This window comes from Ostrinia furnacalis, unplaced genomic scaffold (genome assembly GCF_004193835.3).
Source record: "Ostrinia furnacalis isolate ACB-3 unplaced genomic scaffold, ASM419383v2 OfSCF2807, whole genome shotgun sequence".
Classification (NCBI taxonomy): Eukaryota; Metazoa; Arthropoda; class Insecta; order Lepidoptera; family Crambidae; genus Ostrinia; species Ostrinia furnacalis.
In genome coordinates this window covers 39,268-63,901 of record NW_021133046.1, presented here as the reverse complement: position 1 = coordinate 63,901, position 24,634 = coordinate 39,268, and the positions used below count along the sequence as shown (strand labels likewise).

Here is a 24,634-nt window from a genome sequence, read left to right as displayed (position 1 = left end):
TTTAATATTATTTTTCAGTCTCTATTATTAACTAGAAAAATACTTCACACTGAAAACAAATCATCGCATTTGATTTAATATGTGTTTTTTTTAGAATTTGTTACAATATTGTGTACAGCCACCGATGTGTTTTTAAATATATTTTATCGATAACTTAACGATCAAGCTATGAATACAACACTATGCGATCGCCCACACATTACGAATGCGACGGACAGACAAATTTATAGCAACGACCACTTTATTTGTCGAACGGGTGCTAGCCTGGGAATGTTTGCTATAAAAATGGATTTGGCATTTGTTGGATTATTGTTTATTTTAACGGTGATCCGGTCGAGTAGTTTATTGGAGTTTATCTAAGACTGTGGTCACACGATGCGGTACAATGACGTCACGTAAAGCTAACCACACACATTGCACCTTAACTTTAAAGCTTAGTTGTACCATCTTACTTTAACTTTGACAAGTCAAAATCTGTCAAACTCCATACAAAAACACCGGTTATCGTTATAGTTACCGTCAAAGTACATAGGCAGTGCAACTCATCCCAAGAATTTTGTGGCAATTAAAACCCTTGTAAGAACAGATGGTAACCGACCTTGTTACCGTTAAGATAATAAGTTAAATATTTCACTACTAGTACATAAAACTTTAAGTTTGTCAACGTTTAATAATAATAATGAAATCAGCTTAATTAATTGTTTAAACTTAAAACGACATACCCAATTTGTGTAACAGCATCTGGAACAAGCAATAAATCAATTAAGCCATAAAATAATAATAAAAATGTCTGATAATATAATTCAAAAACATGTTTGCGAATTACCTATACTTAATGTTTAACATAAATTTTAAAATTCATTGCACATTTTGCGTTGCGTAAATATTTTGATTGGAAGTATTGGTATTCAGTAGACCATAATGCTAGTTTGTTATGCTTCAAAATAACAAAAGTATAGACTATTTTAATATAAAATAGGAATACTAAATTACATTAAGCTCAATACCGAGTTCGCAAGTCTATTTTTGTAATCTTACATAAGAAAGTTATTGAAAAAAAGTCACTAACAAATAAAAAATCAAACAAACTTGGTGCTTACGCGAGACTGAAACGCAATACAGTTTTTTGTTTAAACAATTAACAAAAACAAACATCATTGTGATAACGTTTCGCCATGGCCCTTGCAGGTGTGACCAACAATTACAAAGACTCATCATTACCATTATTACATAAAACATGTGCATTTTCAAACATCTGTCGCAACGTCCAGCATATTTTGACCCTTTCTGTCATATAACTCTCTTAGAAATTCCCTCATAGTAGAGCTCATGTCACAATATAAATAGCAATTATATGAAGAGCCCTTGTTTTAAATGACGCGTGAAGTGAACATACGGCGGGGGCAGGTCAAGCTTGACTGGTGGTTATGTAAGGCTCTCCTAGGCATTCAGCGAGCTAGTCACGGATGTCACGATGTGAGCTTCCTGGCTTCGCTGGACGTGGAATAACAGGCACTGTTTTGAATAAAAGGTACAGTTGCGAGGAAAGATAATGGTGGACTAGTTGTATTATGTATTTGTTTTGTTCTTCCGTATGTAGGTGATATTATAAATAGATACGTAAAGTCACGATTGTATACAACTGAATCTCATGATCCTTGATAATGTCGAAGAAACGTATACGAAATTTACGCCCGTATACAAACATTATGAGGTTAAACAGTGCGCGTGGACGCACAGTATGACACAGGAACCAATCACAGAACTCTATTCAACGCTGTGCGTTCGATTTGCTGCTTCACTTAAGCAAGCATCGTTTGTGATTGTGAATACGGGCCTTAGATTTAATTAAAATGTTTTGTTACCTCACACATCCAACAATCTAATTTAAAAACAATTTTCTCACTTAAAACCACACTTTATTTTCACAATATTTCACCAAATAACACAATTATTGTATCAATTACTGCACTTTGATATTTTGATACTACTATCGATAATCGTCCATTTACTATCACGTCACTATCGCGCCAAATACTGAATGAAGTGACGTCACTAATCCCCTTTGAGGATAATTCGTTATTTATTTATTATTTTTGCATTCTTTGGAATTAGTTATCAATGGTTATTTATTGCGTGCTATCTTGTTGTTGAAGATATTTGACATATCTATTTAAACTTATTATTTAAGTTTACATACACTTCCAGCTAATATCAATTGTGTACTACAAAATGAAAGCATAACCATGTCAAATACTTAAGTTACATAATGAAAGACAAATCTAAAACTCATTTATTTATGCAAGTAGGCTTTTAAAAAGCACTTTCACACGTCCCAATATTAACCCTACCACTGCTTCAGGACAATAAATGGGCCAGTGCTGAGAAGAAGCAGCGCAAGAAACTCATGCCCGTTTTCACCCACTATGCCTATTTTTTAAGTGACCCCTATGAAAACAAAATTCCTGTTATGTGTTACCATAGGGGTCACTTAAAAATTAGGAATTGATTGTGAAAACGGGCATTAGTCACTATACTCAGTATACAGTGGCACGAACTAGCGACCGCTGGGACGATAACCCTCATTAGATAACACTCTGCTGTCCAAACTCCTATGTTCTTCTGATTATCTTGCTGCGGGTCCAATGACAGTTTAATTTTCCCCCGGGACGAACTTGGCCTTCACTGGTTGGGTTTTTATTGGCGGCAAATCTATAGATCCTGGCTACACCGGAGTTGCAGCGGTGGGAACGAGAGGTGGGAATAGTAATATCCATTACTAAGGTCTACTCCTAAGCTACGTTTTGCATAATAGAAAACGTTATTACCTCACTTCGTTAGTCACAGAACATTATTAATAACGCTCGATGCGACGTCGATAAAACTACTGAATCATAAAGTTATTTTCAATAACAATTGTAAACAAAGTTACTCAGTTTCATGACCAATCTATTTATAGTACTTGATAATAAAGGCAGGTTATGTTTCATACCTTACAAGTTGTACATTATGAAAATACGTTAACAAATGTTGATAAGTGCTCTACATTAGTACTAAAATATAGCTAACTAAAGTAAATTCCGACAAACTTTACTTCGACATTACGTTATATACGTTACTTCGACTAAGGCGTTTTACCTTCAGTTCAGTTAGTTAGCCAAATCCACTTAGGCCCGATTCGACCAAACTTTCCGAAAATAACTCCTGGTATAACTGACACATGGACAGTTTCAGTATGGGAAAAATGACAAAACTGACGATTTATTCTGAGATTAATATTTACTCTTGTTTGGTTGAATCCACCCTTAAATGTAGAGTCGATAGAATAAGACTTTTTTTTTGTGAAATTATACCTTTTACTCGTAAAATAGCTCTCTGTTTGGCTGTGCTGTCTTGTGACAGTGAAATAGACATACACACAATATTATAAAAGCTACATTTTTGAACTTCCAATACTTCTCAACACCAGCCAATATGATGTCTCGAAGTGGTGCCAGGGTAAGCTATATTTGGGACGTGTAGCTACAAGTGTTAGTAAAATTAAAATTAATCGCTAAAATTAAGTTATCTAAAACAGTTGAACCGATTCGACTAATAATTTTCACAAATGTTCCTGAAATTATGAACTGAAATCTACAATGAATAAAAGGGTATGCACCTTTACAAGCGTCATAAGAAGCTCTACCGATTGATTGGTCAAAGAAAGTGATTATCATTCCTCAATATTAGCTTATCAATCTTATCATGAAGGAATTTCAGAAGGTCGTTCCTTATCTGCGACCGTGGCGTACATTGACCGCGTCACGTACTCTTTTTGTTTGAATCGATGGATTTATCGATTTGTGTTGTCAATGAGTAATAGTTGACATCACTAGTTAATTGATAAACTATAGAGGAACTGTCACTGTCAAAACGCGAATCTTCTTTAGAATTTTAACTGGTAAAGGGAACTTATGACACTAGTTTGCGAACTCAATTAATTTCAAAGCTGTTTTAATTATAATTTTAAAGCAAACTGAAAACTCATTTTCAGGGTAGAATAAAGCTTTTTTATTAAATTGCGTTTCGGAATTATTGGTTAGACAATGGTGTTACCTAATGAAAGAGAACTATTGATTTTGTTTTTAAAATCGATTTACACTTCATCAATCGATTCTTACTTACTGTTATTATCTGTGCTGTTATTGAAATGTGGTAGTTCAATAGACTTATTGTTGCGTGAAATACCTTATCGTAATAAGATTTGGGATTAAGATAATAAATTGAAGCAACATATTTAATGTCATTGTAGGATTAGCCACTGAATTAGGCATTTAAAGTGCTTTTAGTAAATAATATGCCACCATAGTCTAAAAATTTTACAACCCAAAATAAATAAATAAAGTAAATATCTAATTGTCGCTGAAAATTGCAATAATCTTTAATGCTCATAATAAAACCTATAAATGAAGTGGTTTATATTTATTTGGCTAACATCGAAAACACTTGAGCGAGCCACTCATCGGAACGGGCCGATAGTGACCCAAATGCGTATTTGTGTTACGTAGAGTCAACTCGTGCGCATCCCAATCATGCGGGTTCAATGATCTATGCACAACGGGCGGGAGCTACGAAAAGGACGATAGTACATCACGCAAAAAAATCAGAATGGGTCTTTTTGAAATCTGTATCAGATTTTTTAAAAAAGGCTGAAATAAGTGTCTGAGTTTTTTCCGTCGTCACTTCTAAGTACTAGCCCATAATGTTGTCCCGAAGTGGTAGGGCAAGCTGTATTTGGGACGCGTATAAGCCCTGGGAAGGACCTAAGTACTGAATAAAATATTTGAGTTTGAAACAATAATAGTCTGATTTTACACAATAAGTATTTTAAATAGTATAGTAGGTATCCTACAAACTGCTAATGTTATAAAATATTGCTTAACACATTTGATTGTAAATTAGCATAGAAGTTATTTCGATAAATTAATCAACACAAAACTTACCTATAATAAAAACATAATGTCTAGTGTTTATTAAACATAGTATTATGTGAATGATTAACATATTTACCCACATTCTTTTGGCTGGTTTTGCGTAAATATTGTGACACATAGCATGGATTAATGCTACTAACATATGACTATATGTTAATGTTATTACTTTTACATAACTTACAGTTTTTTATAGCATCTTATGTTATTAAAATAAACACAAAGTTATTAATAAGCCAGATAACCTATGCTTAGGTATAAAAATTACATTATTAAATCAGAATATTGCATTTAAATGTTGATAGGCTTTACTCCATAATAGACACATAAATACAAAGTAATTACCGAGTATACATATAAATGCGAATATAGCGGTTTAACTTTATGAATAATATTAAATGTTAATTGGTTTACATAATAAATAAATCTCGAGAAACACAATTCACATTATTGTTTAATTTTACTATTGTTATGAATAAGACTCATCTTGCGGTTATAAGGCTGGCTTATTCATTCAAACGAATTAAAAAATCTGAAACGTTTTAAACGTAGGACTACTTATTTTCATGTTCAAACCACTTAGTGGTTATCAAAGCTATCTAATTGTAACCCTATGTAATTGTCTTTTTTAGTTGTTAAATAAATGAAAAAAAAGTGCAAATCAAAGCTTGGTTACAAATAAAACCCAACCAGTGAAGATTCAGCAGTCTCAAGTCGGTAATTAGGAAGGAATTATTCAGAACTCAGACTTCAGAAGAAGATAAAAAGAAGTTTGGAGCCCTAAACTACTTTTATAAAGGTGCTATTGAATCCATAAGAATGTGATTATGGCATCGACATTATAATAAGAGGAAATGTCACGTGAGCTGTACGAGTATCAGTCAACAATCAGTCAGTGATAGGCGTGGCCAAATTGTCGGAATAATCGGAAGTTTTTCCTTGTCGTGTCGAGAAATAAACGGATAATTGCGATATAAATGTCGTAGATTATATCGTAGACGAGTAAGAAGCCTTAAGACATCCGAGTCAGATTTATGATCTTGAAAAGGAGTAAAGAATATACATATACCACATCTCTTAGATTTATTATTAACACCTAGAACTAGATGCATAGTCTTCATACAAACGCTTCGTCGAAAATGATGTGACCGCCAATGTCATTTTACATACGTATTCACTAGAGTTTCACATTATTTTATCAACTGGCAGAATGTATGAGAAAAACTAAGGCAGTGATCATCGTTAGATAAAATTTTCTTTTTTATCTACAACAACGAAGCTCTTGGAAGCTCACCTGATTGAAAGTGATGAACAGGCCGAAGGAAGCAAGCTTCACCCGGAAATCCTCAACTACAGAGAAAAATTTTACCTCCAACTGCCAAACACCAAACAAAGCTCACAATAGTGACAGTTTCTTGCGCTGCTTCTTCTCAGCACTGACCTATTTATTGTCCCGAAGCAGTGGTAGGGTTAATACTGGGACATGTAAAAGTGCTTTTTAAAAGCCTATTTGCAAAAATAAATGAGTTTTATAAATATGCCATATCCATAAAAACACAGCTGGATGGCCACTTAAACTATTGGATTAGAAATCCCGATACAATTCGTCATACTTACAATCCGCGTTACTCATACATGCACTCCCAAATTAGATTATACATTATACTCTGTGATGTGGATCACGCAGAGATGTCAATGCTTTTGTTTTATATGATAATGTGCCTACGCTTTTAGATTTACTCGTATTCTTTTTATCTAACTAATATTATAAAGAGGTAAAGTTTGTGTATTTGTATATTTGTGAAATTGTAAGGGGTAATCGATCTATTGAACCGATTTTAAAAATTCTTTCACCAATAAAAGCCACATTATTGCTGAGTGTCATAGGTTATACATATAAAAATCCCAAAAAATTCTACGCGGTACGCTACGCATTTACTAACCATTTCTTTGACAAATAATATAGTTATAAATTATTCGGCTTGCTTACTATAATTATAAAATGTTCATAATTATCATAATGGTACTAAAAACTAAACATTAAGTTATCAAGTTATCCTATGACTGACATCATTATTTCTGTAGTTTTAGACATTAATGCTGCGGCCGGTTAGAAAACTAAATTTATTTTGTTATTCACAAAGGACTGCCTTGTCTGTACTTCGACTACTCTTTGCCCGTGATGGATGTTGAACAAATTAAACGCATTCACTGCGCCCGCGCCGCTATCGAGTGTTCAAATTGGCCTTAATTCCAGTAGTTATTTCATTTTGGCAACAATGACGTTTATGCGAATTTGTTTACGGTCAATTAACTCACTTTTATTGTTGTCGTATTACGCATGCGTTGTTTTACGGTCTTATTATTTATTACGACATGCTAACTAATTTATTTATTAACACAATAAAAATAGCCAGATAAGAAATATACATATCTTCGCATTTCGGAAGGCAGATGTACTCATCATCATCATTATCATTTCAGCCATAGGACGTCATAGCAGATGTACGTACTCGCATATTTATAAATGATGTTTTTTCTGTAACCAAAACGACAATGTTAACAGCATTGTTGTGCTTAAGTAGTTTAAGATTAATTAGTTAAGAAGAAAGGAAGGCATTGTGCGGGTCTGTGGATAAGGGACTCAGTGGACGGGAGTTAAGGACAGCTTCCACCTAATACACGGTTAACGTGATATTTGCAACGCGCACCTAAATTTCGAAGAGCTATGCACATTATTAACGCAGGTGGAAGCTGTCCTTAACTCCCGTCCACTGGAGTCCCTTATCCACAGACCCGAACTCCGTGGTTGAGGCTACGTGAATCTCTTCCACCTTCGGCCTGATCATCTTATTCCACCATGCAGATGCAGGCGAAAAGCTCTCCATTTCTACGACATTAGTCGAGTTTGCCTTGCTGCATCAACTGGCGTAAACGATTAAATATTTACAAATCAGATTATTATAATGCATTATTGTAATAATTATCATGATAACATCGCGTGATTACAGGTTGCACTCAACAATATCAATAAAACAATTCATCATTAATTGCTGATAACTATTATTTAGAATTAAACTAAGATAATAATTTACGTTACGTTTGTCATTTCAAGGTGTATGCGCTTAGATCTATGATACATAATAAATTAATAGTATTTAGGTTCTACGAAACATAAATTAATCAAATCAATTTTAATCGTTATTGCGATTAATTGTATTTTTGATTTATTTATCAAAATAAGTTTAGATCTGAAACTCATTAGTATTAATGCCATTCATTAGTATTAGTAAGAACGGCCATCTTTTAAAAGATAAAAATAATTATTATTGTTTGGTACCATTAAAAAATTAAACACAAATCAAAAATATTTGTGGAACAATACAAAGCTTATAAGCTCGCTTCTTAGATCGTCATTTATTTATTCTCTTCGGGTAAAATTGCGAAAAACTGCTGGTACAATTTACCCATTCAATACAAGTACAAAACATACATTAAGTCACATAAAAGTTATGTATAAAGAATTAAAATGGTCTATTTTATTGCAAATTCAAAGGTTACAGTAGCCCAGAAAACATAATAAAAAGAAAAATACAGCAGTCTGAACTAAATTGGCAACAACACTAAAGTTAATGTCCCAGCCTCCACTTACGCGAATGAAAACTTTTATTAACAGACGATCGTAAAATCGACACTCCTTTATTAGTAAGCATCTACATTATTACGAGTAATATTATAAATGTAAAGTCGATCAGTTTGTTCATTGAATTGATTTTAATGTAGTGTACGAGTATATATTTTGAACAAGGTGTAGCATTAGTGAAGTTAGGGCTCGTTGAGTGAGGACGAACGTGTAGAGTTAGAAGCTTAGCTCTACATAAGATCTGATAACTTTCTGACAGTGCCAGCTATTTATTTATGGTCTCGACTTGGCAAAATTTGACATGAAAATGTCATCCTGTAATCGTTAATAAAAAAGAATACACACAGTCGAACATAGAACCTCCTCCTTTTTTGAAGTCGGTTAAAAGTTCTCAAATGCCGCTCTACATCAAAAATCCCATATCAACGAACACGCACTAACCGGGACACGAACCCAATACCCACAAACATAACCCGAGGATTACTCACAGGATGCGGACACTTGGCGATCATTCACCCAACACTATAACCAGGTCAGTTTTTGCGAACAAATCTAGGATTAGTTTGGTCTAGATATTTGATGTTGCATTCAACTGTATGCTTTCATCTTAAATTTTAAATGGAATCCAATTCTCGCGGTGTCAAACTTTAAGAGCCATAACAGACATCTGAACTAGTTCAGCCGGACTAGAAACTTAACGTGCTCTCTTTGAATCACTAGATTACATTGCGTTTCGGATATTTTGGTCAGTACACAAAGAATCCCACCTTGGAATCGGTTCCAAAACCTTTTTAAGTTGCTCACCAGAGAAGAAGTACCTCGTAGAAGTACGAGTATTATATTGTCTATTGCTGGTTTTCTCAATCCTAATCGAAATCAGTTCGTTAATTGTCAAAATTCAATATGTATTTAGTCAAAATATCGACAGTTTTCGATTATTTTACATTTTCATATTGTTTATTAGACTATTTATTCAATATTAAAGTGTAAACGAATCAAAAAATTGTGGATATTTAGTCTAAAATTTGACAGTTGAAGGACGTATTTGGATTAGAATTAAACATAGAAAACGGGCGTTAATTTAATCCATAAATCTGTATTCGAATTATTAATTGAATTTATATATTTGGCGGCGGCTATAGCGCTCGTTAGGGGAGGCTTACACCCAGCAATGGACTACAATTATTACCATTGGCTGGAATGATGTAGAGACAATGGCACATCAAGGTAAACCTCTTTATGTAATTATAATAAATACTATTTTATGACAAAAATGTCTGTGCTGTGGTCTGTACAATAAGGAATACTAACCTAAATTACTAGAATTCCTTTGTCCCTTCGCATGACGCATAGAAATATTATAATTTTATGCGTTAAAATTAATTATAACATCTGCAGTCATGAAGCTTTCAATTTATTGCTTGTCATTCGAGCGAGCACTTTAGTGCTCATTAGTCATCCAGTTAATTATTTTAAAGGTGAATTTATTTACAGAATGTTCAAGTCAATTTACAGACCTAATTCTTGAAATTATTGTAAAAGTCTTGTAGTGACGTGCCTCTTCTGACTGTTGTAGTTATAGAACCAATTTCAGATGTACTGAGTGAAACCAACAAAAGAAAAACTTTCAGGCATTTAATAAAAATTATGTGTCATGTAGCTAGTTAAATTATTGAACAGTAATGAGATCAGTTTGAGAGTGAGCGAGACCAGTGTTCCGCAAACTTTTTGTGTTCAAGGTACATCTAGGAAAACGAAATTTATTAGAGGTACCTTCACCACAAATGAAATGTCACTTCTTAAGTTTTTTTATTACCTTTGTTAGTCTTACCCTTACTTATTAAAAATAAGTATTAAGATAACCTTATTTTTCCGAGGCACACCATCTAATGATCACGGTACACCAGTGTGCCGTGGTACACTCTTTGCAGAACACTGAGTTAAACCGTTGAATGGTAAAGTATGAGTAAGTACTGGATCTAGTCAACTATCTTAACTTTTCCAATACAGTAAATGTCTCTATATTATTTTAACTACTGTAGTTTTACACAGAACCCCGACTGACTACATTAAAACTCGCGATAACTGAGACCCTCTTTCTAAACACATACCTTTGTGACCATCACATATCTTAACCTCTCATCAACATTCCTGTTAACGATTCTAATTCCTAGGGTGTATCTCCATCCATAGCAAACATTCTGTCTATTCAACATTTCGACGCTTCATTCCAATGTGTCAGACGACACATAGATGACTGTGTGTACTCAGCCTTACTTAAACAAACACTGGATGCATTACTTATAAGGGTGTGGTAGATACTTTACTAGGTAGTGATAGTATTATAAAGCACAGAAACGTATCGCGCTGAAATTCTAATAATCATTACCTATGAATTGTTAATTAATCAAAATAGCCAGTTGAAAAACACTATTGTTTATGTTATTTTTATTACGTAAAATAATAGCGAGATAAGTAAATATAGCGTTGTTTGTTTCCAAGAATGGTGCGTAAAAGCCTGCATGGCAGCATTGCCTCTGTAGTCAGTAACTTCCAACCTTTCGATAACCAGTTGCAATTTTTAGACGAATTATGTACCTAATACTAGCTGACAGGACAATCTTCGTACCGCCTATGTTAATGAAAAATAATGTATGATTCTAATAATTAAAAAAAAAATCAAATCAATCCAGTAGTTTCGGAGTCTATTCAATACAAACAAACAAATCTTTCCTCTTTTAATATTAGTGTATATTTTTATAGACATATTGAAGCTAAATCTGCCTCGCACCGCAACCGCCTGATCTGGGAGACTGGGAATCGAACCGAAACTAGTGCATCCAACAAAGCTAGTTCATTTGGGGGCATCCCACTTATCCGAGAAAGGGCCGCGCGCATTGAGATTTATGTGTCCTACCCACAATTGGATAAGTATAACGGACTTGCTATTGCAATCCGTTTTTATAGCCATTACAAAGTGGGGTGTGGATGCCCAATGAGCATCAGCAGTCGATCATTTTCATATCATGCAGCTGTTTGATACGGTTTATTCTACGCACTATAAGTAAAAGTGTCAAAAAGTAAATTATAAAATAGATAGTATATCAATGCCAATGAAATACCTAAGTATATTGATGATGCCAGAAATGTTCTTGTAGCGAAGGCTAAACTGATTGAAAACTGTTTTCTTAGGCTGTTTCACCACCTAACTTTAACGATAACTATGACGATAACCGGTGCTTTTCTTTTTGTATGACATTTTTGACGTTTGTCAAAGTTAAAGTAAGATGGTGCAACTCATCCTTAAAATACTTTCATACAAAATGGGAGTTTATAGCTACATTGACTTGTGTAATATTAATTTCTTCCATGACTATCTTTCTGAAAGCTTTATATGATTAAAGCTCAATATTAACTTTATACCATGATGTTATTTTCTGCCAAAAAACCATTGGGTTACCTAAACGATCCTAATTAGGTAGGTATGCCAGTTGTCAGAAAGTGAATTATTAAAAGATGCGTATTTAAAAATCACTTCTCATTGATCTGAGGAGATCATCAGTTTGGATCTTCCTCGTCTAATCAACAATATCGTCCAACATAAACAACAAAAGTATTGGATTATGAACACAATCACCCCAAGTGAGTATCAAATCAACACACCTACGAGTAAGAGCGCATCCTCTACGAATTCCCGATCGCATAGTTCACCCCGGGTTATTTGTCCACGCGGCGGAATGACAAAAAGGTCCGGTGGTAGGGCTGACAGCTGATGTCAGACTAAATGTTTATTATAGACCATTATTGCTTCAATAGGTGGCACATGAAGAAAGAAATAATGAAAAACTGTGTAATGGTAGAGCTTAAGTTATAAGCTGTTACGTAAAAGCGAATAGATCTGCAGTCAGGAAAATCCTTTTTTTTTATTCGGAGATCTTTGTACTTTAAATGCAAGCAGACAGCGGTGGCATTGTTTTTCTTTAAGCGTCTTAAGACAATCTTTTTAATTCTGAGCCTAATAATTAAGCCGGAGATCATAAAGCCAATACGCTGCTGGTTTAATAATTACAAAATCAAATAATTTTATTTGCAGAACAGAAAGTCTGAATTTTTAAACCACTTAAGCTGTTAAGCAGCCCTACCATCCGCAAGTGTCACGTGAATGAGTGAGCTATTTCCGTCCCGCTCGCGGGGAAGGAGAAAAAAAGACGGAAGCTTGCGCGGGCGCATACCGGCGCGCACCTGACGCGCTTGTTTTGTTTCTGCGGCGGCGCACAGTGTTTTAGAAACCCTCAAAATCGGACATGATTAAGTTAATGCCATGAGTCGATAGCGTCTTATGTCTCGATCACAAGAGTGAAACTCATGTGTGCTCATTTTACTTGGTTTTTGAGAAAAAAATTGTGAAAGTTGGCCGTTTTTAAAATTCCTAAAAATGAAAAAAAATTTTTTTTAATAATTAAGAGGGTTTGTAAACTTGTGATAAAGCTGATTCGATTGATCATTAAAAGACGCATGTATTGTACTTTATTTCATTTCTACAAGTCAAGTAGTTCCAGAGATTTTAATTATTTTTCATTATTTAGACTTTATTTTTTTTCTTCCATCCTAAATGGAATCCGCAATTTTATTTCATACTGAACAATACTTTGGTATAGCCTCTATGTAGAAATATTTTTATCTTTTGTGGATCGTGTCTTGTACCAGAGGTATATGAATTTCTTTTTTTTTATTTTCGCCTATACAATTTTTTATAGCAATGTTTCATCGACGCATTGGAATATGATAAGGCGTTTTAAAGAATAATTACAAGGGGACTTCGTCGTCAAAAATACGTGTCTCCCGTGCCAAATACATTGTGTCGTTCATATTATTATGGACTTTTCATCCTCTGTACTGTGTTCGGTATCTCCAGTATCCTCGGTGTCTTGGTGTTCGTGTTGGCAAGCTTGAAGTAATGAAAGTACTGCTTTAGAGAAAGGTATTCTTTTCAATTTAATTTGCTAAATGGGTTTTAGCAATCGCCCTACGAGTGTGGACCCCTTCCCGTGCCACACACAACCCTTCATCGGAGTATAGTTAACGTCAGATTATATTTCAATGCGTAGATGAAACATTGCTATAAAAAATTGTACAGGCGAAAATAAAAAAAATAAAAATTCATATATCTCTGGTACAAGACACGATCCATAAAAGATAAAAATATTTCTACATAGAGGCTATACCAAAGTATTGTTCAGTATGAAATAAAATTGCGGATTCCATTTAGGATGGAAGAAAAAAAATAAAGTCTAAATAATGAAAAATAATTAAAATCTCTGGAACTACTTGACTTGTAGAAATGAAATAAAGTACAATACATGCGTCTTTTAATGATCAAACGAATCAGCTTTATCACAAGTTTACAAACCCTCTTAATTATTAAAAAAATTTTTTTTTTCATTTTTAGGAATTTTAAAAACGGCCAACTTTCACAATTTTTTTCTCAAAAACCAAGTAAAATGAGCACACATGAGTTTCACTCTTGTGATTGAGACATAAGACGCTATCGACTCATGGCATTAACTTAATCATGTCCGATTTTGAGGGTTTCTAAAACACTGTGCGGCGCTAAAACGAGATGAGTGTGATGCTAATGTGGTCTTTATAAGAGCAATAAAATTGTAGTTATTACATTACACTTTTTGTATCTTGGATCATTAAGATCACATACCTACAAGTAAACATTTCATTACAAATACCACATTCATGAAAAATATGAATAAATTAATTATAAGAACATACTATCAACATACTATCGGCTACAGTTTCAGCCACCCATTTCCGGTAATGTCGTCTCGTTCTATCGCAAAGAACCACCTTTGATAAGAGCGAAAGAAAAAACGGAAATGGGTAGCTGGAACTATCAATGGCCCACTGCTATACTAGAATTATAAAAAAAAACGAAGTACAAAACGCTAAGTTATCTCTCTTAGTGAGGTCTAACTTAAACAATATGAACAGAATTACATGACGCATTATACTAGAATTTGCCTTAAACAATATTATTTAAATAATGCTTATTGGAATAATAATAATCACTAGATAAAAACTGGAAAACCCCAAGCGGTCGGGACTAAGCAGCATAATAATATAAGACTTCTGATCTAAATAAGACTCAACGCAGCTGATCAAACAGGATTATGTGACATTGGAAATGTCGAGTAAAATGTAAATATTAAAACACTGTCTACAATCAAGACTAAAAATACTGAAACACTTCATAATATTTTAAACCTGTTAAACTACAAAATATAAAGCTATTTTACTAACTTGTAACACATTGGTCATGTTGTTTAAAAGCCAACTAACCAGAATATTTTAACCAATAAGGAATAAATACCGCTGTTGAGGATTCCAGGTAGAGAATGTTAACAACATTGTATGTTCCGGCAGTAAAGGTAAGATGGACAGTTCTTCTGTGGTTGAGGATTCCAGATAAAGCGCTTTCGCCTTCGCCTGATCATCACTTACACTCACAAGGTGAGATACAACAAGCCAAGAGCTTCCTCATTGCGGATAAAAAAGGTCTTAAGTATTTCACTTTTATCACCTGGATTTGATCACCCAGGTGATCAAAGTGGACACCAAGCGACACTTTGTTGTCATTTGATCACCAATGGATAAGACTACCTAACTGATCAAAAGTGGACTTCTTATCCGTGGGTGATCAAAGGACAAAAAAGTGTGATCAAATCCAGGTGATCAATGTGAAATAGATCATAAGAAACAGCTTGCCTAATCACCTTCTTTCAGGTGAGACGCAGACCACGGACCACCCTTTTTGGGTAAAAAATAATTACCTATCCATGACCAACTACTGGTCTCTTACTTCTTGCATCACAATCAGATGCACTTGAACTTTACCACGATCCAGTGCGACCAGACGACCAGCTTAGACCACTATCACTGATGACAATCTGACAGTCAGTCGCAGTGGGTCAGGGGCAGAGATTATGGTGAGCTTTGATTGTGGGTGTTGGAGCAATGGTTTCTTTACCTTATTTATTTACTTTCATTTTGACGATTCGATAGATGCTTCAAGATTGTGTAGTTGATTAATTAAATCCAATATTAAAAATGCAAAAGTAACTCTGTTTGTCAAGCTTTCTCGCATAACCACTGAACGGATTTTGGTAAAATATGACATACAGGATAGTTTGACCGGGACTTGACTCCCGGGAACAGACATAGGACATTTTTATCCCGGTTTTGAAACAGGGACGCGTGCGATAAAGTTTTTTTGTGTCAGACAAAATTTCAGGCGGGCGTAGTCGTGGGCGTGTTACCCAAACAATGTGTTCCATTACTGGTCAGAATAGCACACTTCTCGACAATCGTTGTTGTCTAATCTTTACTAATTATTTATTTATTTATTTATTATTCATTATTGAGCAATTACATATTTGATCCAAATAGCGTCCTAAATCCTCTTTAGGTTTGTCTAGACACTATTGTTCTCTATACAAATAAAAACAAACGTTTTAGTATATGCATTCACAACACTTTCAGATATACAAAATATTATTTCAGCGAGTGCGCACTACGATGACGAAAGACTCGACTTAGACTTGTTGCAAAAAAAAAACAATCCTGTAAGAATAAAATCAAAGATCTGTAGTCTCCATGGCTTGATCATTGTGACTCACACTGTTCGTGACATCCTGTAAACATTAAGAATAAATACTGCTCTGGAACTCATTAATTGACACTTTTTGTGTTAATTTATTAATAACATTCCATTAACCACACACTCATACAAGTATTCTTAACATTGTCTCGGCGTAACTCGGCACACGACTTTTTTAGTCTGTCGCGACTTGTGAACTTCATTTGTTATCTGTCTATCTTTGACATGTCGAGCTGTCAGTTAACACGCGCGCTTTGTTTTGACAATGAGTCATGTTTATTGCGAACACATGGCATTATTTTTTATTACTGGCGAATTAGTGAAGTTTGTAACGGTCCTAGTAAGTCTCACCAATACTGAAAAAACTACAGCGGAAATAGGTAATACCACAGTAATACGTAATACTAAAAATAATAACGGAAAAACAAATGAAAGATGGACCTAGGTCACTAAGGTCACTCTTGTAAATGTATTAATTTATGATTACATAAAAGTTTTTTTTTAATATAAGTTTTTACAGCTCTGGGTGCAAGCCCTTTTATTATATAAAAGTCTTGCTTACATTTGACAGACCATAAATCAAAAGGATCACAAAGTAGGTATTGCTAGACCTATCTAAGGGCTGATTTTTCAATCATCAGATATCTTTTATCGGAAGAATAAACTTGTCATTTTGACATATTTCCCATATTAAATCTGTCAATGTGCCAAACTTATTCTACAGTTAAAAGTTATCAGACGATTGAAAAATCAGCCCTATGTCAATTTAGATTCCCTATTTAACCGACTCCAAAAAAGGAGGTAAATTATTATGATACTTTAAGGTTAAGCAACACTGCCATTTTATGAAATAGTCATATTATCATCTTTTCATTGGCTTGCAATAGTAACACTAATAGCTCGTACTATTAGTTATTCTGTGCTAATAGTTAATAACCTATCTCTTATCATTAGGATCTATGCAAAAATTGATTAATAGGTATTAGATTGACCTCATTAATTACGCCCGCGAATAAAAAATAATTAACACGTAAAAACTATTATTACGTTGCGCATACGCACACCAGTTAGCCTTCAGCTGCAATAAGATGAGTCACTATCTATAGATTCAATCTGCTGTAGACTATTGTTGGAATAGAAGTGTATAAAGTACCTAGCGTCGCTAACAAATTCAATATGTTGTAAAAAACCGACAGAAAAGAAAGTATTTTGAAAAGCAGAAAGGGCAAATCCTGGAGATATTTAAAGGCGAGTAAAAACTAGAACATTTACTTGTAATGATCAACGAACCGCTTAATGAAATTTTCTAGAGTCAGTGTCACGAACCAAACATCGTACATTTTATCTGTATTGTACCATTCATTGAACGTTACATTACACAGTAATGCTCTATTCTATTCACCTTAATGATGATCCCATGGAAATATTTTCACCATAGAGCAATTCACACTCAATATTGAAAAAGCTCAGCTCTATTCGGCATTACAATGCTTTCTGGCTAATGAAGAAGTTCTGGGTGCGATTCCCCAATGAGAAATACTGTGTGTAAAAAATTTACTCCCAATTTGATTGCGACATGAAGAATAAAATTGAAGATTGAGCCATGGTTCAAAAGTAAACACTGGCATTTGTTTAAATTACATTAATCAATTTGACTTATTTACAAAACGGCATACTTATCACATGTTTCAGTAATCAATAAGTGTCAACAGAGTTTATTTTTACTACAGGAAATTCCTAATTGAAGATTCACGAAACTATGAAATGAAGTCATCTTTAGTGTCTACCGTAAGTTTGTAGCTAAAGCTGTTTCATTAACAAACAAGTTTTCGTATTTAAGACGCATTTTAAAACTGCTCGGGCACATAACAAAATGTAATGGTATAAGTCCAGCGTACCTATAAGTCAGGCCTATAAGGCTTACTAAGTTAGTACCTGAGGTATATGAGCGCCAAGGGAGGGGTGACATTGTCATATTATGACTTCACAGAGCACATAAATCTGTAGGTGAAGTGTCCCTGATATTTGACGTTACAAAAACCGACTCTGGCATTCACTAAGTTAAGCGTTAAACCTGCAGGCACATGATATGACACATTAGTTTAAAGCTTAGGTACCTACGTATTCTTTGCGAATAAAAGGTATAAAAAACTATCATAAAAATCATTGGTAGAGCAACGTTATGAATTAAAGATCATCCTACATTTCCACATAAAGGAAACAGCGGAATATCCAAGTCCAGACGGCAACAGACAACAGACGTCATTAATCAGCTCCTACCAGGAATCGAACCAAGGACACCGAGCACATGCCAAACGACTCTGACTATTGTGAACGAGAAATCTGCATATTCGATACAGCTGAGTGTTTGTGAGTGATATGTTGTAGTTGAGCATTATGTAGTTGATACCACTAATCAATTTGATTTCATTTTAATGAGCTGTCTTCTAAACGATATGTTTTCTTAGGCTGGGTTCAATTATTTTACTTTAAAAACAAAAGTCAAAAATCTGTCAAACTCCATACTAAAAGCACCAGTTATAGTTATAGTTACGGTTAAAGTTAGGAAGGTGGTGCCGCATTTGGTAAATTCCTTTTAATATACAAGATACCACAGTTTTTTTTAAATCCCACAGCTTAGAAATACCAATACATCTGTCAAACTTGCATAATTGCACGATATAATAGCCGCGTCGGAATGCATACCTATGCCATACTTATAGTCGACTAACTTCGCCACTTGACACCGCGGGTTCCGCGAACGAAGCTGCGCGGGCGCCGTGCTCTAGCTTATTATAATAAAACTCGTAGCTATAGTATGATTTTGGAATTTATACAAAGAATTCTAACCTACCATTCTCGTTATTCTAATCATTGCGTATACTTAGGTAATCCTATTTTTTATATCTAAATAGCACTGGGGGAGCGTCCCTAAATAGTTCATTAGTACCGAGATAAATAAGAAAAGATCGTACTCCTGTAATGATGACTAAATTTTAATGATCTAACGACGATGGTGGTGGTCGCTTTTCACAGCTTCGAATCCAGTTCCTGACTGAATACAAAAATGAAAAATTACACTGGTTAACTTAGAATCACGAATAAGTCATAGTTTAAGTTTCCACACTGCCCCTTTACATCCTGAACTACGAATATTAATATCAAATGCAAAGCTATTAATGAGAATGAACAGCAACATTGTAATCACCGTTCATTTATGAATGAGCGTGAATAACGTGTTTGAACATTGACCACAGAAGTGTTGTTATAATTATACGTTTTGAATTGATAAACACTTGGAATAGACGATATGAACAGTCGACAGCATATTAGAAAACATATATTTTTTATTGCAAAATATCATTTATAAAAACAGCACAAAAGATAAAATGGTGCAGAGTTTAGCTTGTTGTCGTCAGTTGGTACACCGCTCCACTTAAGAAAGAAGTTTTTCAAAACTAGTTTGAAATCGGTATATTTAATAGGTACGGGTATACATAAAGACTTTTTGAAGGTTTTTATTGCATTTTTTTCAAAATGAACCTTTGTTTCGAGACTTGCTTGCATAGGGAAAAAGAGACAACTAAAAAGCTGAAAGTTTATGTAAGGTACATATAATAACAACCAAAGATTAGAATAAAATAACCAAGCAAGCATTGTGAGTTTTTGAAATGTGCTACTGGATGTCATGCAACATAGAAAACTCGCCAAAGGTATGTAGTATGTCGAATAAGCATTACATTATATTAGGTAAAAAATTACTACGCAATATTCAAAACAGACGCAACTGGTCACTAAAATACACCCGATCGATGAAAACATTTCATCACGCATCGATCACCACCGTATAAGGCGTTAAAAGATCCACAGTCCTACGTGTTATCACAAATAATGGTTTCTGTGAGAAATCATGAGCATGTGATGTTGAAATATTTGATTTTGTCATAATTTCGTAAAATTTAGATTCCGATTGGTATTGATAATGTTTTTAATAAATTTTTTCATTAATACTAATAACCTCACCCCAAAAAGGGTGAGGAGAGCGAATATGGAACTAAAATATGGATAACTCGAAGAACCTATAAAAAACTCATCACATAAAACCCATTTATTTTCTGTAAGTAGGCTCTCAAAGAGCACTTTTACATGTACCAAACCTCCTACTGCCATGGGACAATATGGGCCCAAGAATAAGAGATGAGATGATAACAACAAAAAACGACTAAGTAAACCACTTTTGACCCGTTAATCATAAAGACTTTAGCAACAAAATAAACAATTTTATGACCTACCACCAAACTTCTCCGATCGCCATCCCAAAGTTCAACGGCACATCTCAAAATGCGCCCATAAAAATAATACTTATTGTGGAATAAATCAGTATTAACATCCACCCAAAACAAGATGCAGCCGTCTCTGTCACACGTATAAGAAATGCAGTCGACTCATGATGCAGGTACTGGTAAAAATATCTGGGATTAGAGTTAATCCCTTTTATAGGAAACATCAGTTGAGTACGGTAGGTCAGGATACACTTTTATTTGGGTTATTTTTATGTTTTCACTAGCTTGTGCTCGCGGCTTCACCTGCCTGACTTACAGTATGCCATAGTGTCATTTGCAGAAAAAATATAATGTAAAGACTTTGACACAATGAAATTCCTTAGTTATCATACTTTTAATCAATTTTCAGCCAATATTTCGCACAAGATGTGCGTATAACGAGAGCTTTTAAATCAATGGGCACTCTACATGTCTCGCTTATCTTTTGGGCTCTATCAACGCTACAGCTCATTGCAAGTGAAAAGTAGGTCATCAACACCACTAAATTACCGTTACATTTAGGAATAATAGGGAAAAAAACTAAGGAAAATAGTTAAGTGACTTAAATAACTAGGTGCTGACCAACTGACCACTTATTGTAGTAGCTAACGTAGCTGTGAGCCTTGCCCTGTGGTTGCACTGTGGTCAGTAGCGTTTGCTCTTAGCCGTAGAGATAAATGGCGTTTTACAACTCGTTAAAGTCATTTCAATTGACTGTTGTCAGTTAAAGTTAGCCCCCTATTGCTCCAACATCATCAGGAAAATATTTTCTACGTTTAGAATCGGTAATACCAACATTTCAAGCGGTGGAAACGCTAAGTTTACATGTCAACTCGGACCGCTATACTGATTTATGTCCAAGAAAAATGTAGCATCTGTCAATCATTAGCGAAGTGACCACTTGCTAGAAAGCTGGAACATTTCCTTGGAGTACAGGCAGGCTTTAGTACCCATTCACCATAGGAATTATTTTTAGTTTGTAGTGAAAACAGGTGCATGGAAGCCATATAACGACTTATACACGAACACGAACGAAGAACGAGTGATAAATATACAAAATACCTACTAATTGTCATGTAAAACCGATTTTGTTTTGTTTCTCGGAAGAGACAAAGTGCCCTTTTGAGCTGTTCCAATCAAAATGCTAATAAATTAACCTAGAATCAGTTTCTGATAAACAGTTATCTGATATATTAATATATCTAATAGGCTTGCAGTTCGTAATTTTATACAAATACATACAGGTACGTAATTTCTCGATTTAAGACTAGAATCCAAAAGTTTATCTGCCTTAAACGTATAAACATTCAGGGTTTTTATCCGGTAGCGGTAGGTAACTGTAATTTCTGCCTATCCTACAGCTGGACATAAACTGTTGGCGCCATCAAGCATCAAATCAGTCATCAGCCAGCTCAACATTTAATAATATCATCTTATTAATAACTTAAGAATCTTGCGAACAAACGCCGAAAAAGGAGTGAACTTAAGTCAAAAGTACGTATGACGTGAGTCAGGATGCCCACGCGCATCGTGACTAAAAATAATGACTACTCGGAACTTGGCCCGTGTGCACTGTGCTCTATGGCTTATGATTGTCTGTGGAAATTGGCACAAGGGTAAGCGAACACTTATCAATTAATACCATGGCACCATGGAATATTACTCATGAAAATTATCAGGTATTAATTTCAATCTTAAGTCTGAACCAGGCTGTGGTTATAGACTCTACACCAAATTGAACTTTTTATCGTGAAGATACGGTTTATATTTTTCCACGACTGCGCCAGAAGGAAGGTTATTTTCCTTAGTTTGCCCACGTGCTTTAACTAAGACTTAACAGTGAAACTTTTCTGTTCTGACTTAAGAGTCTTTTCCAGATAGTCAACGGCACGTATATTCAATCTATTAAATAAAATAAGTATACGGTGGGCGGGGCACATAGCTCATAGAGACGATGGCCGTTGGGGCAGAAAAGTTCTCGATTGGCGACCACGGGCTGGAAGACGTAGCGTGGCTAGGCCTCCTACTAAGTGAACCGACGATCTGGTAAAGGTCGTGGGAAGAACCTGGATGCGGGCAGTGCGGACCGTTCATTGTGGAAAAACTTGGGGGAGGCCTTTGTCCAGCAGTGGACGTCATTTGATTAAAACGAACGAAGTAGGTGTACAATATTATTTAAATACATGCACAAATAAATTGCAATGCGATTATGCGATTAGCTTAAAGTATTTGTTCAGATTTTGGCTACCTACTACGCCAGAGGTCGCGAGTTCGATACCTTGTGCTATCTTGCTATGTGTGTACTTTACAGATCTTTACTTTAATCGATATTTACTTTACCGAGATTCGAAACGCTGGCCTTCACTGGCCCATTTATTGTCCCGAAGGAGTGGTAGGGTTAATACTGGGACGTGTAAAAGTGCTTTTTAAAAGCCTACTTTGGAAATTATAAATAACTTGAAAAAATCGAACTGCCTAAGGCGGGAATTGAACCCACGACCTTCCGCTTGCCGGGCGACTGCTCTTAACTGAGCTACTTAGACACTGGATGAATCCGTCGAAAAGCCTACTTGCAAAAATAAATGCGTTTTTTTTTATGAACCCGCAACCACAAAATCATTAACTACTGCATTTAAGGCTACATGCCTCTGTGCAAGCAGTAGAACAGTAAGTATGTGGATACTCTTGAGGTGAAGGCTACGTTAAGCCAACATTTACATAATATTTATTATTCGCACGTTTACAACACCGGGTTCGCTGTCATTGAACGCAGGCTTAACATTTTAGTGCTGCTGAAAATAAATAGAAAATGTATTGTTTCTTTAGTAATTGGAAGTGTATTCCACTTTCATCACCTGGATTCGATCACCCAGGTGATCAAAGTGGACTCAAAGCGACACTTTGTTGTCCTAAGAAGTCCACTTTGATCACCTAGGTGATCTTATCCATGGGTGATCAAAGAACACCAAAAAGAAGCTTGGAGTTCACTTTGATCACCTGGTTGATCAGTTAGGAAAATAAAACAATATTCAATACTCAGAACTAGTGCTGCAAAATTAAATAGATAATGTATTTTTCCAATTAAATACGGCCCTTTTGGTTCTTCAGTCACTTCAGTTGACGAAACTAAACAAAGTTGAACCCTAGCGACTAGATAGCGGATAAACATAGTAAGCCTATGTACTTTAATACTAGTAGATAGTTGTCATAATGATGCTATGTAACCTCTGATTTCGATATTTATATCCTCCTCTATTAACATTTTCGCGAGCTTATACTGAGACCCTGGTTTATTGGTAGAATTTGGTTCTTGTGATTCCTGTGATAGTCTGTGTCGTGTGATGTAGGTACTACCTACAATAAAAATCATTATCTCATCATCATTATCATCATTTCAGCCACAGGACATTCACTGTTGAACATAGGCTTCCCCCAATTTCCACATCGCCCGGTTGGTCATCATCAATCAAGTATCTATCTAAGGAAAAGCTTATGGCACTCGTAAAAATAAGTAAAAGTACAAATTTAACAACAGCATACCCCAGAAATACGTCTATACCATAACTTCTAAAACATACCCCTCCTCCAGCAGTCGGGTAAAACTAATTAAACGTCTAAAACCTGTGGCGCAGAGGTCGCGCGCTAGCAATGACCCATATCGCCTTATACAGCGTGTTGCGAAACGCGCCCAACAGATGTGCGCAAGGCCGCTGCCTACTTGCTTGGGATGCCGGAGGAAAACATTCTGTATAAAAATAAAGTAAAGTCAAGAGCAAGTTGTACGTGAGTCAGTGGTCAAGTATTTGCTTTACTGCCCCTAACTACACCCTGTATATTACATTGTCATTGAGTTACAAAATAAGTAAGTAAAAATACAACCTAGAAACATTATTGGAGGAGGCTTATTTTCAGCAGTGGACGTTATGTGGCTGAAAAGATGAAGATAAAAATATCCAACCGAGCGGGAATGTTTGGGATGCACAAATAAAAACCACTTTTTAAATGGGACAGATTGAAAATATCCAAAAAT

At 35.1% G+C, this 24,634-nt stretch overlaps 1 protein-coding gene across 1 annotated transcript in view; it reads right to left on the bottom strand.

Moving 5' to 3' along the window:
- form3 (FH2 domain-containing protein formin 3) overlaps nt 1–24,634 on the bottom strand; it is a 122,002-nt gene that overhangs the window by 71,440 nt on the left and 25,928 nt on the right. Inside the window, exon 3 of the mRNA XM_028309636.1 lies at nt 723–741. The gene's annotated coding sequence lies outside the window, so the exon portion shown is untranslated. The remainder of the gene's footprint in view (nt 1–722; nt 742–24,634) is intronic.